The following is a 12,908-nucleotide window of genomic DNA, read 5'->3' on the forward strand; positions in this document are numbered from 1 at the left end:
GGGGAATTGCATCTACCAGGGTGTTCTTTCTGTGGTCCAGGCACAAACTTGGATAAAAGATTAGATGAGACAGACAATCCTAAATCATGGAGTCAACCCATCAATAGAGTTGATGAAGTGTGCATGAGACACGATATTGATTTTGGGAATACCACAATTTTGGAAGAAAAGCATGAAGCCGATAGAGAAATGTTGTATAATTTGCCTCTGATACAAAATCCAACCTTGAGAGAAAAAGTTGATCGGTTCATCGTGAAGAAGATGATCAGTGCTAAATTGAAACTTGGACTTGGAAATTCGAAAAACTTATGGGCTCTAATGATGTCATTAAGACTGAAGAGCAATTAGCTGATGAAATACTTAAAGCAATATTCACAAAGTTTTGTGGGAGGAAGGTTTATTCCAAGGAAGTTGATAATATCTGGTCCGCTGATTTGATTGAACTCAATAATGATAAGGGGTACAAGTATGGTTTCACCGTTAGTGATTTGAGGAGTAGATACGCATGGGTTGTCCCTTTAAAAAACAAAACAGGTAATACTCTTATGTCAGCCTTTCAACAGCTATTTAATAAAAGTAAGAGAAAACCTAAAAAATTGTGGACTGATGAGGGTAGAGAGTTTTATAACAAGACATTTATGAATTTTCTAAAAAATAACAGTATTACATTATACAGTACCTTTAATGAAGGGAAGGCTGTTGTTGTTGAATGTTTTAATCGTACCTTAAAAGAGAGACTATAAAAAAAATCACAGAACTCGGTTCACAACAATGGTCATCTTTTATTCAGGATATTGTGGATAAGTATAATGACACGATTCACACGTCAACGAATATGAAACCATCAGAAACATTTACAAAATTAAAATATGAAAAAGAGATTAATATCAGAAAACCTAAGCTCAAAGTTGGTGATATCGTAAGAATATATAGGTGGAAATCTCATTTTGAAAAAGGTTATATAAAACGATGGACGAACGAACTTTTTAAAATTGTTTATGTAATAGATACAGTTCCTTCGACTTATAAGATATATGATTTAGAAGGGGAAGACATTTTAGGTTTATTTTATTCACAGGAATTACAAAAGACAAAACTAAGCAGATAATACCCATGGGAGCAATGGGTTGGCACTTCACTGCCTCCTACTATACACCGTTGTGGACACTCGAGGGCCAAGTCCGAGGTGTATAACAGTATATAATGTGTGTGAAGAGGGACGTTCTTAAATCTGTGAACCCCAAACACAGAATCCTCAATTGAATAGTCAATGCTTAATTTTTGGTTGTTGATGTGTGTGTGTGTGTGTGTGTGTGTGTGTGTGTGTGTGTGTGTGTGTGTGTGTGTGTGTGTGTGTGTGTGTGTGTGTGTGTGTGTGTGTGTGTGTGTGTGTGTGTGTGTGTGTGTGTGTGTGTGTGTGTCCCAACCCTCACATTCAAAATCTTAACCCCAACCCTCACATTCAAAATCTCAACCCCAACCCCCCCAACCCTCGCCCAACACAATGTCTTTTTCAAAATGAGATTTCCACCAATATATATTTTTCGTTTTTTTTCTCTTCTTCCAATTCTGTCTTTTCAGGCTTTCAGGTTTGATGATGTAGAAAGGGGGAGTAAGTCTGCACTTTCTTCCCAGAACTAACAATATATATATATATATATATATATATATATATATATATATATATATATATATATATATATATATATATATATATATATATATATATTTTTTTTATGTTTTTTTTCTCTTCTTCCAATTCTGTCTTTTAAGGCTTTCAGGTTTGATGACGTAGAAAGGGGGAGTAAGAACTTTCTTGATAGGTTTCGATCCCAAAGAGTGGTGGCATTTCCAGTCTCCAAAATAAACCCAACTTTCCAAGTCTCCAAGGTATAACCACATTCCTGTTGAGTTTCCAACATACGTATCACATTGTGAGTTATCAAGTCAGAACCCACATTTCAAGTCTCCAAAAGTATAACCATCTCTATCCAAGACTCCAAGGTAGAATCACAATTTCCAGAAATATAGTGGGTTTCGGTGATAGATCTCACATAGTATAACTGTGGATCATCAAGGAAAACTCCATTTTTCCAATTTTTATGGGTTTCAGTGATAGATCTCACATAGTATAACTGTGGATCATCAAGGAAATCTCAATTTTTCCAATTTTGATGGGTTTCAGTGATAGATCTCACATAGTATAACTATGGATCATCAAGTAAATCTCCATTTTTCCAATTTTGATGGGTTTCAGTGATAGATCTCACATAGTATAACTGTGGATCATCAAGGAAATCTCCATTTTTCCAATTTTTTATGGGTTTCAGTGATAGATCTCACATAGTATAACTGTGGATCATCAAGGAAATCTCCATTTTTCCAATTTTTATGGGTTTCAGTGATTGATCTCACATAGTATAACTGTGGATCATCAAGGAAATCTCCATTTTTCCAATTTTTATGGGTTTCAGTGATAGATCTCTCATAGTATAACTGTGGATCATCAAGGAAAACTCCATTTTTCAAAATGTCTGAAATTTGTGAGTCTCCAAGGTAAAACTTGTATTCTGGCTCATCAAGGTATAACTTGTTCAGGGGGTATTGTCTTGATGACTCACAATGAGTACTATTGTTGCAAAACTCTTTTTCAGGACTTTGCTGGTCTCCAAGGTATAACTCTTTGGTTGGGTCATCAAGGACGAACTCGTTCTGTGGGTCTTGGTTGCTCATAAGGTCTTCAACCAAGCCAACAATTTCGCCCCAAGTTGTAGCAAAAGCAGTATTTTCATTTCGTATTTCAGATACAATTTCCTGTGAGAGAAAATAATAATGTATTAATCAAGTGATTTAATTATTAAATGAGTATGCTTCAATCAAACTTTGAAAATAGGAAAATAAAATCTTACCTCAACAGATAACAGGTTTGAATCCACTTCATCTACTTGAAGGTTTAGTTCCATACAAGTAGTCGATCTCCAAGGAACCCCAAAGTCATCCCACTCAAGGACTAGCTCATTCTGTGGGTCTTGGTCGCTCACAAGGTCTTCAACCAAGCCAACAATTTTGCCCCAAGTTGTGGCAAACTCGGTATTTTCAGATACAATTTCCTGTGAGAGAAAATAATGTATTAATTAAGTTATTTAATTATTAAATGAGTCGATGCTTCAATCAAACTGAAAATAGAGAAATAAAATCTTACCTCAATGGATAGGAGGTTTGAATCCAGTTCATCAACTTGAAGGTTTAGTTCCATACAAGTAGTAGAGTTCCAGGCAAGCACACAGCACACCATTGCCAGCAAAAAAATGTTTAAAATGGAGCCTGGGCTTGAGGCTTTTATAGGGAAAGACTGGTGGGTGTGGTTTCCTTTGAAAATTCCCTGGGCAACCCCAGGCAAATTTTTCAAAAGCATTACATTGTAGAATTTTCTGGTGATTTCTTTGAGTCAGAGATGAACTGGAAATGATGTAAGAGTAGGCGGGGCTTAGCAAAAGTGGGCGGGGCTTAGGAACAGTGGGCGTGGCTTATGAAAACACCTCATGGAAAGTGGGCGGGGCTGAGGGAAAAGTAGGCGGGGCTTAAGGAAAGGTGGACAGGGCTTTAAATCCACTAAAAGTGGGCGGGGCTTATGAAAGTAGGCGTGGCTTAACAAAAATAACCTGTGGCTCAGGAGGTGGTCAAACAAGAGCATTAAGCGAAGTTTATCATTTCGTAATGGCACAAAAGGATTATCTTAAAAAATATAAAGATTCAAATGTTTTGTTTTTAAATATTTTAGATGGGGATTATTGTGCAAAGAAAATTAAACTATTGAAGGAATTTGAGAATGAACAAATCTTTATAGGTTCAATGAGTGAGCTAAACAATATGCATTGGTTATTTGAAAAAGAGTGTCCCTAGGCTTACATGTTTCAGATATTTCTTTAGAATCACCTTTAACAAATCACATTACTACTTTACTACTTGAACAAATCTTTATCTTATTGCATTGGTTATTTGAAAAAAAGTGTCCCTAGGTTAAAAGGGGAGACAAATAAATATACCTTGGGATAAAAAGGGGGTTTACTTTTTAGGGGAAAAAAAAATGAATCGCTGAAAATCCCCCATTCATTTACATGGAGAAAAGTGAGCCAGAATCAGTATATTCACCCTACTCCTCCGCCCACATTATTGCATCATTATACATAGTTGCACCGAATTTGATTAAATCCCTGAACCCAGATTCAAAAATTAAATAATTCTGGCTGCCAGATCATGCATCCAATCATGTTGAAATTTAAAACATATCTTCCCCATGATTATGTGGTGGAGAATTTATTTTACAATATTAACTTTATGGTTTTTTGTTTAGCTGTGGCTCAATTAAGCCTATTGATTGATTTAACTTTGCAAATAAAGGCTTTTATCGCATACAGTAAATATATTAGTGAAAACCTTGATGATCGACAATGATTGATTTAAAAGCTCATTAGAAACTTGATTATTACATTCATTGTATGAGTATGCATCTGTGATTCAGTATTAATTATACCTATGTCTGAGAATTAATTGATTTGATTGAAGCTTGTGTAATTGCATATATGAGCCCCATGGACATGCATACAAGGTCCATGAGGACATAATTGATACAGCTCTGTTATTCTTATTGCAACTTAAACAAATAGCTAACAACGTACTTATGCTTGTAAAGGTGTAAAGTCTATTGCAAAGCATTGGAATTAACTAAAGTCGTTTTATCACTATATATGGAGTTCTTCACCAAGAAGGATCATGGCTAAATGATCGAACCCAGAGTGAAGGCAAATAAAAGTGTTTTTTTTTTTTTGCATCATGCCCTTCATGAGGGGAAGTAGCACACACATTTGCCTGCATGATTGATTGAGTGGGAGATGAATTCCCGTACTCTCACACAAACCATATCTGGTGTTCTGCTAATTAACAAACTGCGGAACATTGAGTGATATGTAGTTTTGCTTCGATACATTGTACTGTTCTTTGTTCTACCAATGCCCCCTCTTTCCCCCTTTCTATGCAAATAATTTTGCGATAAAAAAACAACTAGGCTTGTGAACAGAACTCTAAGGGAAGAAGGCACGCATCGATACATCTCGGTGTATCTTTGCACAGTTGTTTTCTTTCCCGTGTGCACGCGAATAAATGGTTCAACTAACACTGGAGTTACTGGAGTGACGTTCGACTCCGCTGGAGGTTCAAGTAATTCCACCACAACTACTCGATCATAATGGTGAAATTTCACGTCGATTGATGAAGCGGTTAAAGAGAAAGAACTTTGAAAGATTTTCATTCAATCCAAGATGGCTGCCACACCATGTGACCTATTTATTCTTCATGAACACCCTGGTATCCCCAAGGCGTGGGGAACATGTAGGTGAAGTTTCCCCTCGAACTGTCAAGCTGTTCTGGAGGAGAGGATTTTAAAAGTTTTATTCTTCAAAAAATCATAGCTGACAAACAATGTGACCTGTGACATCAGAATTGGAGAACTTTTTCTTCCTCATGGATAGGCAATGTAGTCTGGGATCCAAGGGCCAAAAATGTGGAAAATAACACTTTTGATGTGACACCCCTGCTGTAAATTTTTTGGCACTTGAATCATGTTTGTGGGGGTGAAAGAGACCAGAAAAGTGACTTTGGCAAATTGGATCGGTTGCGCAACTTCTCCAGGGACAATTTTTTATTTACGTCAGCCGGCAAATCCCAATATCGAAAAAACTAGGGGTAGGGGAAATGCAAATCCCTGCATCTCTTGAACCCTGCATCTCACAGTAACACAGTACCACTCATTCTTTTTGGTAGAATGTCAGCTTTCGAACGATGTATAACAAAATTTGATTGGATGACCTCTGGGGTCAGGGGAGGTCAAAAGGTCACAGAAAGTAGGTTATGCTGAAAATCTAGGCCTTACATTAAACAAATTGTAATTTTGCTGCTATGAGAATTTTATTTTAAAAACCCTTGGCATAATTATGTCCTATACATGCCTCTGATGTTTTTGAAAAAGGAAGGTTAGGATTAAATAGCATCTTGCCACTCTATTTAGTTTTATTTCTTAAGCTATTTGCGGAAAAAAAACGGTAACCGAAACCCCAAAATCTTGATTTTGGATACCATAAGATTTTTTCACAGTAATTGATAATGTGACCTAAAACTTTGTACAGCACAATATCTAAACATATGAATGCATTGGTAAAACTAGAACGGGCACTCATAGAGCGCATACCTTCGCCGCCACTACTTTTTTTGTTCTTGGTATGAGTGTGGGGAACTGGTTTCAAATGAATGGTCTTATGACACAAACCACATATCTATAATGTCATGACCCCCCCCGACTTTCGGGGGCTACGGACTAAACAACAATCAACTCACGTCGTTTTGGCGAGTCTTCACTCTCAAGCTCGGTGAATACAACGTTTCAACAAGAGAAGGTAATCTCGTTTGATGCTGGTTTCATGCAAATTGAATAAGAATTGACTGAGTTATGCCGAAAACCGCATATTTTTCAAGGGCGTGACCCCCCCCCCCCGACATTTTACCCCAACCGGTGACATGTGTTATGACATCATTGTGTCACAAGATTGGGCATTAAATTCTGAACATTTTGGTGCTGGGTTCATGTAAAGCGGACAAGAATTGACCGCGTTATGACAAAAACCGCATATTTTTCAAGGTCGTGACCCCCCCTGACCTTTGACCCCTTACCGGTAACAAGAGTATGGGCGTCATTGTGTCATATTGCATATCACAAGATGAGGCGTTGAATTCTGAACATTTTGGCATTAGTTGCATGCAAATTGAATAAAAATTGACCGTGTTATCGTAAAAAGACGATTTTGACCTTTTCGTGACCTTGACCTTTGACCCGAACGATCCCAAAATCTAATCGAATGCTTCCTGGCTAATAACCAATCATCCCACAAAATTTCATGCAATTCGGTTTCATACTTTTTGAGGTATACGAATCACAAGATTACAAATAAATAAATAAATGCACGCCGACCAAAACATAACCTTTTGCAGAATGCGAAGGTAACAATGCTACAGTCATTGTCTATTCCATACAGCATGAGCCCCAACTTCGGGGGGGGGGCATGTAAGTGTCCAGCAATTACTGTGTTGTAACTGTGATACAGTTGTGGCAGAAGTGTGATTGCTTTTCGCATCCATGATTCCCTGCAAATTTGTGAGATAGTCATGGACTTCTGACTGTAGGGAATAGACACTAACTCTTATACTAACCATTGAATGGATTTTATAAAGTCTGGGCTATAGTATCTGGAAATTCTGTACGTCATACATGTACTTGCAAAGTCTGATTCACTCTCAGCCACGAAAAAGTACTACGTTATGGAGTACGACACATGGTAAACTGAGGATGAAAAGTTTATTCATCACCATCACTGTCTTCACCCATTAACCGTCCACACTTATCTTGGTCCCCATTGCAGGCGCATGCTATGATGCATGGCACACCCGCTTTTTCACATGGGCAGTTCCTCAGACAGCTCGGCGTTTTCTTGCATTTGCAGAAAGACAATTTCGCAATGGCAGGTTTTGATGACTTTTTCTTCATGATTGGAAGCAACCTGTCATCTTCCACATACCAACCAGATTTATCAGGTGGAAGAAGGACTGGGTTGGCAAGTGTGGCCTGTTTGTACAGGCTGATCTGGCAAAGAGACCTCAGAACATGACGGTGAAACGCGTCTTCAGTTGGAGGCAGAGATCGCAGATCCCTTTTGCTCGAAGCAAATAAATGAGCACAGAGTTTATCTAAGGACGTATAGTCTGCTCTGCCATAAAGATCACCAAAAAGCTGTGAGCTTCACTGGTCAACTCATCATTCTGGCCTGAATCAGTGAGGACAAAACTCGAAAATACTGGCATTTTGCCTACATGTTGTAGTGCAACTGTTGCTGCCCTCTTTTTGCCCCATATGAATGGATAGCTGACCGAATCGCAGCCTGACAAGACGTAACAAGTAAGCAAGGTGTCAATTAACTGCAAACGGTCCTTATCCACAGCTTCACCCAGTGACTTCACCAAGTCATGAAGAGGGAGGAAGAGATCATTTTTTCCACCCAGAGTTGTTTGATATTCATTAGCCTGGGAAAATAGTACAATGATAGCAGTATAATGTCCGTGTCAGTCGCCTGAATGATCACAACACTTTCATCTGGACAGTTCGCTATATGTGCAAAAATTCTAGTGTCTGCCTCCTCATGGGAAGGACAGTGCAGCTCACGAATGGCAGTTGCTCCATTCTTTGTGACACGTATCGCATCTGGCGAAATTCCTAGTGCCAGACTGAAGCCATCAGGCAAAGAGGCAATTGACCAACATGATGAGAGATATGACAGTAGATTTGCCTTGTTACATGGACTTGACAGGAATCCTTTCCATGCAGGAATGGCCAGAGTGTCCGCAGGACCATACTCGGGTGAGCTCACATCCATTTCCCGTCTGTGGCGTTCGTCCCCCTTTCGACTCAGCAGGCCAAATTCATACCTATCAACAATGAAGTGTACCTCCTGACAGTTTACAGGTTTCATACTCATGATTTTACTCTTGTACCTCTCTTGAAGTTGCCCGAATGTACTCGCACCTAGAGTCTGAAAACGTTGGATGAATGCCATCGCATCAATAAGATGAACTAACTGTAATGCACAACCGATGGGCAATTCCTTCAAAGGCACCCAATGAATCAGAAACCTTATCCTGTAGTGGCACTATAAAGTCTGATTTGGTTCCTTTCCACATGGTATATTCATCCCTGTCTGGTTCAAACAGAAATGGCGGGTATTCCAGCCATTCATAACTGAACGCATCAATCCTTACTTCATCACTTAGATCCTGTGTGAAACAAAGGGCCCTGGTAACTCCACTTTCCTCAGATAGTACTTGTTTGACCTTGTCTTGCTTCTTCTTTCCTTTTCTCTGCTGTGTTGCAAATGTTGTTATCTTGGGCACACTGATTTTGTCAGCATTGGTCGAACTGGCAAGTTTTATTGACTCTACCCCACGTTGCTTTGCTTCTAACAGTTCCAGTCAGGTAAGTGTTTCTCCTGTAGAAATATTGATCAGCTTGTCAGTCCCAACAGTATCTGAAAATGGGTTTCTCATTTTTTTCTGTTTCCGTCAACTTGATTTTCATCACTTTGTCTATGTCGTCTTTGGTCATTTTGTCATGATGGTCTGACTGTGGACAGTCCATGTGGACCATTTCTTTGACATACTCTGATACAGAAGTCAAAATGGCAATGTTTTGATATACTTCTCATGGGTAGCCTCATCCTGGGTTATTCCTTTGAACAGACTTGTCTTGCCCTCTTTATTGAATGTTTGTTCCAATGCTAAATCAGTCCAAACTCCATTGAAACCTCCCTCTGTTACATGGACACTAAAGTTCCCTGTCTCAAATGCCTGGTGCACTTCTGGCGCTGACTGAGGGAGGTTGTTCATCTCATTCAAATAAATTGGCAGACAAGACATGTATTTACTGTGACCTGAAGATATAGTGTATGGCAACATGTTTTGGGCCTCTTGCAAATGCTGCTTCCACAAGCCAACCCTCTCAGCATGGACGTATCGCTTGATTATGAGTACCATTTTGATGTACATGTTCCAAAATCTAGCTGTCATGCTCAGTGTGCGCTCAAAGTCCCTCCAAAGGTTTTATAGTGTTGCCAGATGTCTCACGACCTCATCCACAAATTCCGAAACTTTCTGCTTGTCTTTCATATCAAACGCATTTCTCAGATTTTCCAGCACTGACGACACTACAGAAAGGGCTTCAACATCATTTTCTTTGGCCAGCCATCTCTCAAAGGACTCCCACTTGAGCATGAACATTGCTTCACAGACCCATGAATGGTACCTTACCATCTTGTAATAGTCCTTTCCACCTATTACTTTGTTAGCTATGCCTCTCCTGCAGGTGTCACTTGAAACCAGTTGGTCTTCGATGCCACTCTCCTTCATGAAAAATCCGATGGAGCCCAGGAAGTTTTGTGCAATGTGGAAACCTCCCAAGCGTACTATGACATCCTTGTATTTCTCCGGTTCTTTTACTACCAAGCCCTTTATTATATCATAGATTGCTTGGTCACAAGTGATGACCGTTTTTGGCTGCCCAAGCTTAAGGCTCACTGACACGAAGTAATCCAATGAGGTTTTGACAACATCAGGACTTGTGGGAGTTTTGGGATACAGTGGGCGATAACCAATTGTTGTTTTTGGCACTTCTTGCCCAGCACTAAGTTCGAAGAAACTGTTCCAAGTTGGAGAAGAAATAGACATGCTATCTTCTACAATGGTCATCATTTGGGTTGGAAACATCTGTAAAAGAAACCAAACAATGTTTTCATAAGCCAGCGTGCCACTTTCTTTGTCATCACCCTGACAGATTTCAATACCATGTAATGATCTGGCTTGCTTTCTGTCCTTCAGCGCAAGATGAGTGTCCACAGGTACAAACTTTTCTGGCGCATTGATAGTTAATTGCCTTGTTTTTTTGACTAGAACCATTCCAGCCTGCTCAACGTCAGGTCTTTCTTGGTACTGGTAAATGATATTGGTATTGGCATCAAGGCTGCCACCATCCTCTGTGTCAGAATGGAAATTTAAGTTGTCTAGTGCATACTGTGTAAAATGCCCAGGAATAACATTAGTTGGGATGAATATTCCTTCCCTCTCTTCTCTCTCAGAAATATCATTTGCCACTGTTGTGAGGTATCGCTGAGTGGTGGCATAACTAATGCCATTTCCAAATCTGTTCATCATTGTTATTAGGTTTTTGCTCCGCGCTTGTTTAAGAATATGAAGACCAACCCCAATGTGTTTTTGGAGTGGCTGGTTACTTAGGTATCCCATAACATCCTGCGCTAAGTTCAGAACTTTCTCATTTTCGTCTTCAGGAATCTAAACCTTTCCCCCTTCATCTGTAGTTTCATTACAGTTTGTTATCAACCATGCCAAATGATTAGACAAATCTAAAGGAACTTGATTAGATGCCTCTTTGAAAGAAATCTCAATTGCAGTTCCCTGAACTTGAGGCACCCTTTTTGCAGCCTGTTTTATTTCCATCTGCAAGTGCTTTGCCAGAGGATATGAACTACCTGATACATTTGTAATAAAATTGTCACCATCATAATCATCATCTGGCAAAAGTTGGCATTCGTCAACTTCAGCCTTGAGCCCCACAACCTCATCACAAAGTTCCTTGGTGGTCAAAGAAGAGGAACAAATTAGAGTTCCATTGTTCAAAGTAATGAGCTGAATGTCGGCACCAAAATGATCCAAAAATCGTTTTGTCAACCTCTCAGTTCTATAAGGCCGCTGTGCAGTATTGCCATGCTGCTTCGACATTTCATCATACCGTTTTGAAAGCTGGCGCATGTAATAGACATGCCTGTCAATCATAAGTCCTGATGTAACCTCAGACAGAAGTGTTTGAAACACCTGGTCATGCAAACTTGGGTCTCAACTTTTATTTTTAGTTTTGCTACTTTCACTCATAAACTTGTTCATACACCTCACATGATAGTGGAAATCATTTGCAATTAAGTCTCGGCACTGGTCACCAAAACCATCAATTTTGAATAGAATATCCTTGTTATTAAATTCCTATGCCTTTTTAGGTCATCTCTACCGAGATTACCTAATAAAGCCGGACCAAATGTCCCTCCGTCCGTACGTCCGTCCGTCCGTCAACAATTTTTCTTTCCGATCTTGATGAAACTTAGTATGTGGGTGGAGGATGATGAGTGTTGCACAACGATATAACTTTTGTCCGGGTTCGAGGTCAGGGTCAAGGTCACGTGGTCACGTAAGTTATAAAAATCGCCATTTTCAAAACCTATCTAGTCTGCCATTCTACAAGATATTCGGCAACTGTTTATTGATTATGATAGTAAAAAATATTATCTTGTATCTAACTGGACAGATTTTTGAATTTCCATCCCGTTTGGCCGCCACGTAACCTGGAAGATGGTCAAAAACACCTCCTGGTACAAAGAAACCTTTTTACTTCCGATCTTGATGAAATTTGGTATGTGGGTAGAGGTCGATGAGTGATACCCAACGACATATTTTTTCCTGGATTCGAGGTCAGGGTCAAGGTCACGAGGTCACGAAAGTTGTGAAAGTCGCCATTTTCAAAACCTATCTCGTCTGTCATTTTAGGAGATATCTGGCAACGGTTCATCGATTATGATAGTAAAAAACATTATAGAGATGACCGTCACCCCCACACGGGGGTAATTTTTATGAATTGATTTCTGTCTCTCTATTTTACTAACTCGTATCAATGTTCTGTCCCCTTTTGAATCACGTTCCTTTTCACACAGAAAAGACAGTTTTTAAAGTCGTTTTGAAATCCATGGAACTTGTTCTGTCTCCTTTACTGGCTCCCTCTGAAGTTTCCCCACAACCTTGCTCATCCTTTACCCATTTAGCAGAAATTACATCATCCAGGGACCTTTTATGTGTATACCCACTGCGGCACTTTACATGGCACAGAGGATTTTTTGACAGGAAATCATCTGCACCCTGAAGGTCACCCCACATTCTTTGATGCACCTCATATTTCCTGATTTCGACAGCAGTCTTAAATGTTTGCAGACCTCTTTTGGTTAGCTTGTACAGAGACCCCTTGTCATCACATACTGTTTGGCAGACCAAACATTTTGAATCGTCATTTTCGATCAGAAAAGTCCTTTTTTCCCTTACCTTTCACTGTTATTGCAGGCTCCATTCTTTAATATGAGGGTCGTACCTGTGTGAAAAAAGGAGAAATCATCATTAGGTTCTGGTAGATATAGGGGGAAGCATGAATGATACTAACATTAATTTTACGTGAATATAATTAATTACGAAAATACATAATT

The 12,908-nt window shown here is 39.3% G+C and overlaps 1 protein-coding gene and 1 pseudogene across 31 annotated transcripts in view; one reads left to right on the forward strand and one right to left on the reverse strand.

Moving 5' to 3' along the window:
• Nucleotides 1-12,908, forward strand: part of LOC147023651 (neurexin-1-like) — a 1,116,838-nt gene that overhangs the window by 221,916 nt on the left and 882,014 nt on the right. The window lies entirely within an intron of this gene.
• On the reverse strand, nt 7,406-8,657 carry LOC147023652 (uncharacterized; annotated as a pseudogene).

The sequence above is a fragment of the Eptatretus burgeri genome, chromosome 7 (assembly GCF_056783735.1).
Source record: "Eptatretus burgeri isolate ZD-2024b chromosome 7, Ebu_testis_v1, whole genome shotgun sequence".
NCBI lineage: Eukaryota > Metazoa > Chordata > Myxini > Myxiniformes > Myxinidae > Eptatretus > Eptatretus burgeri.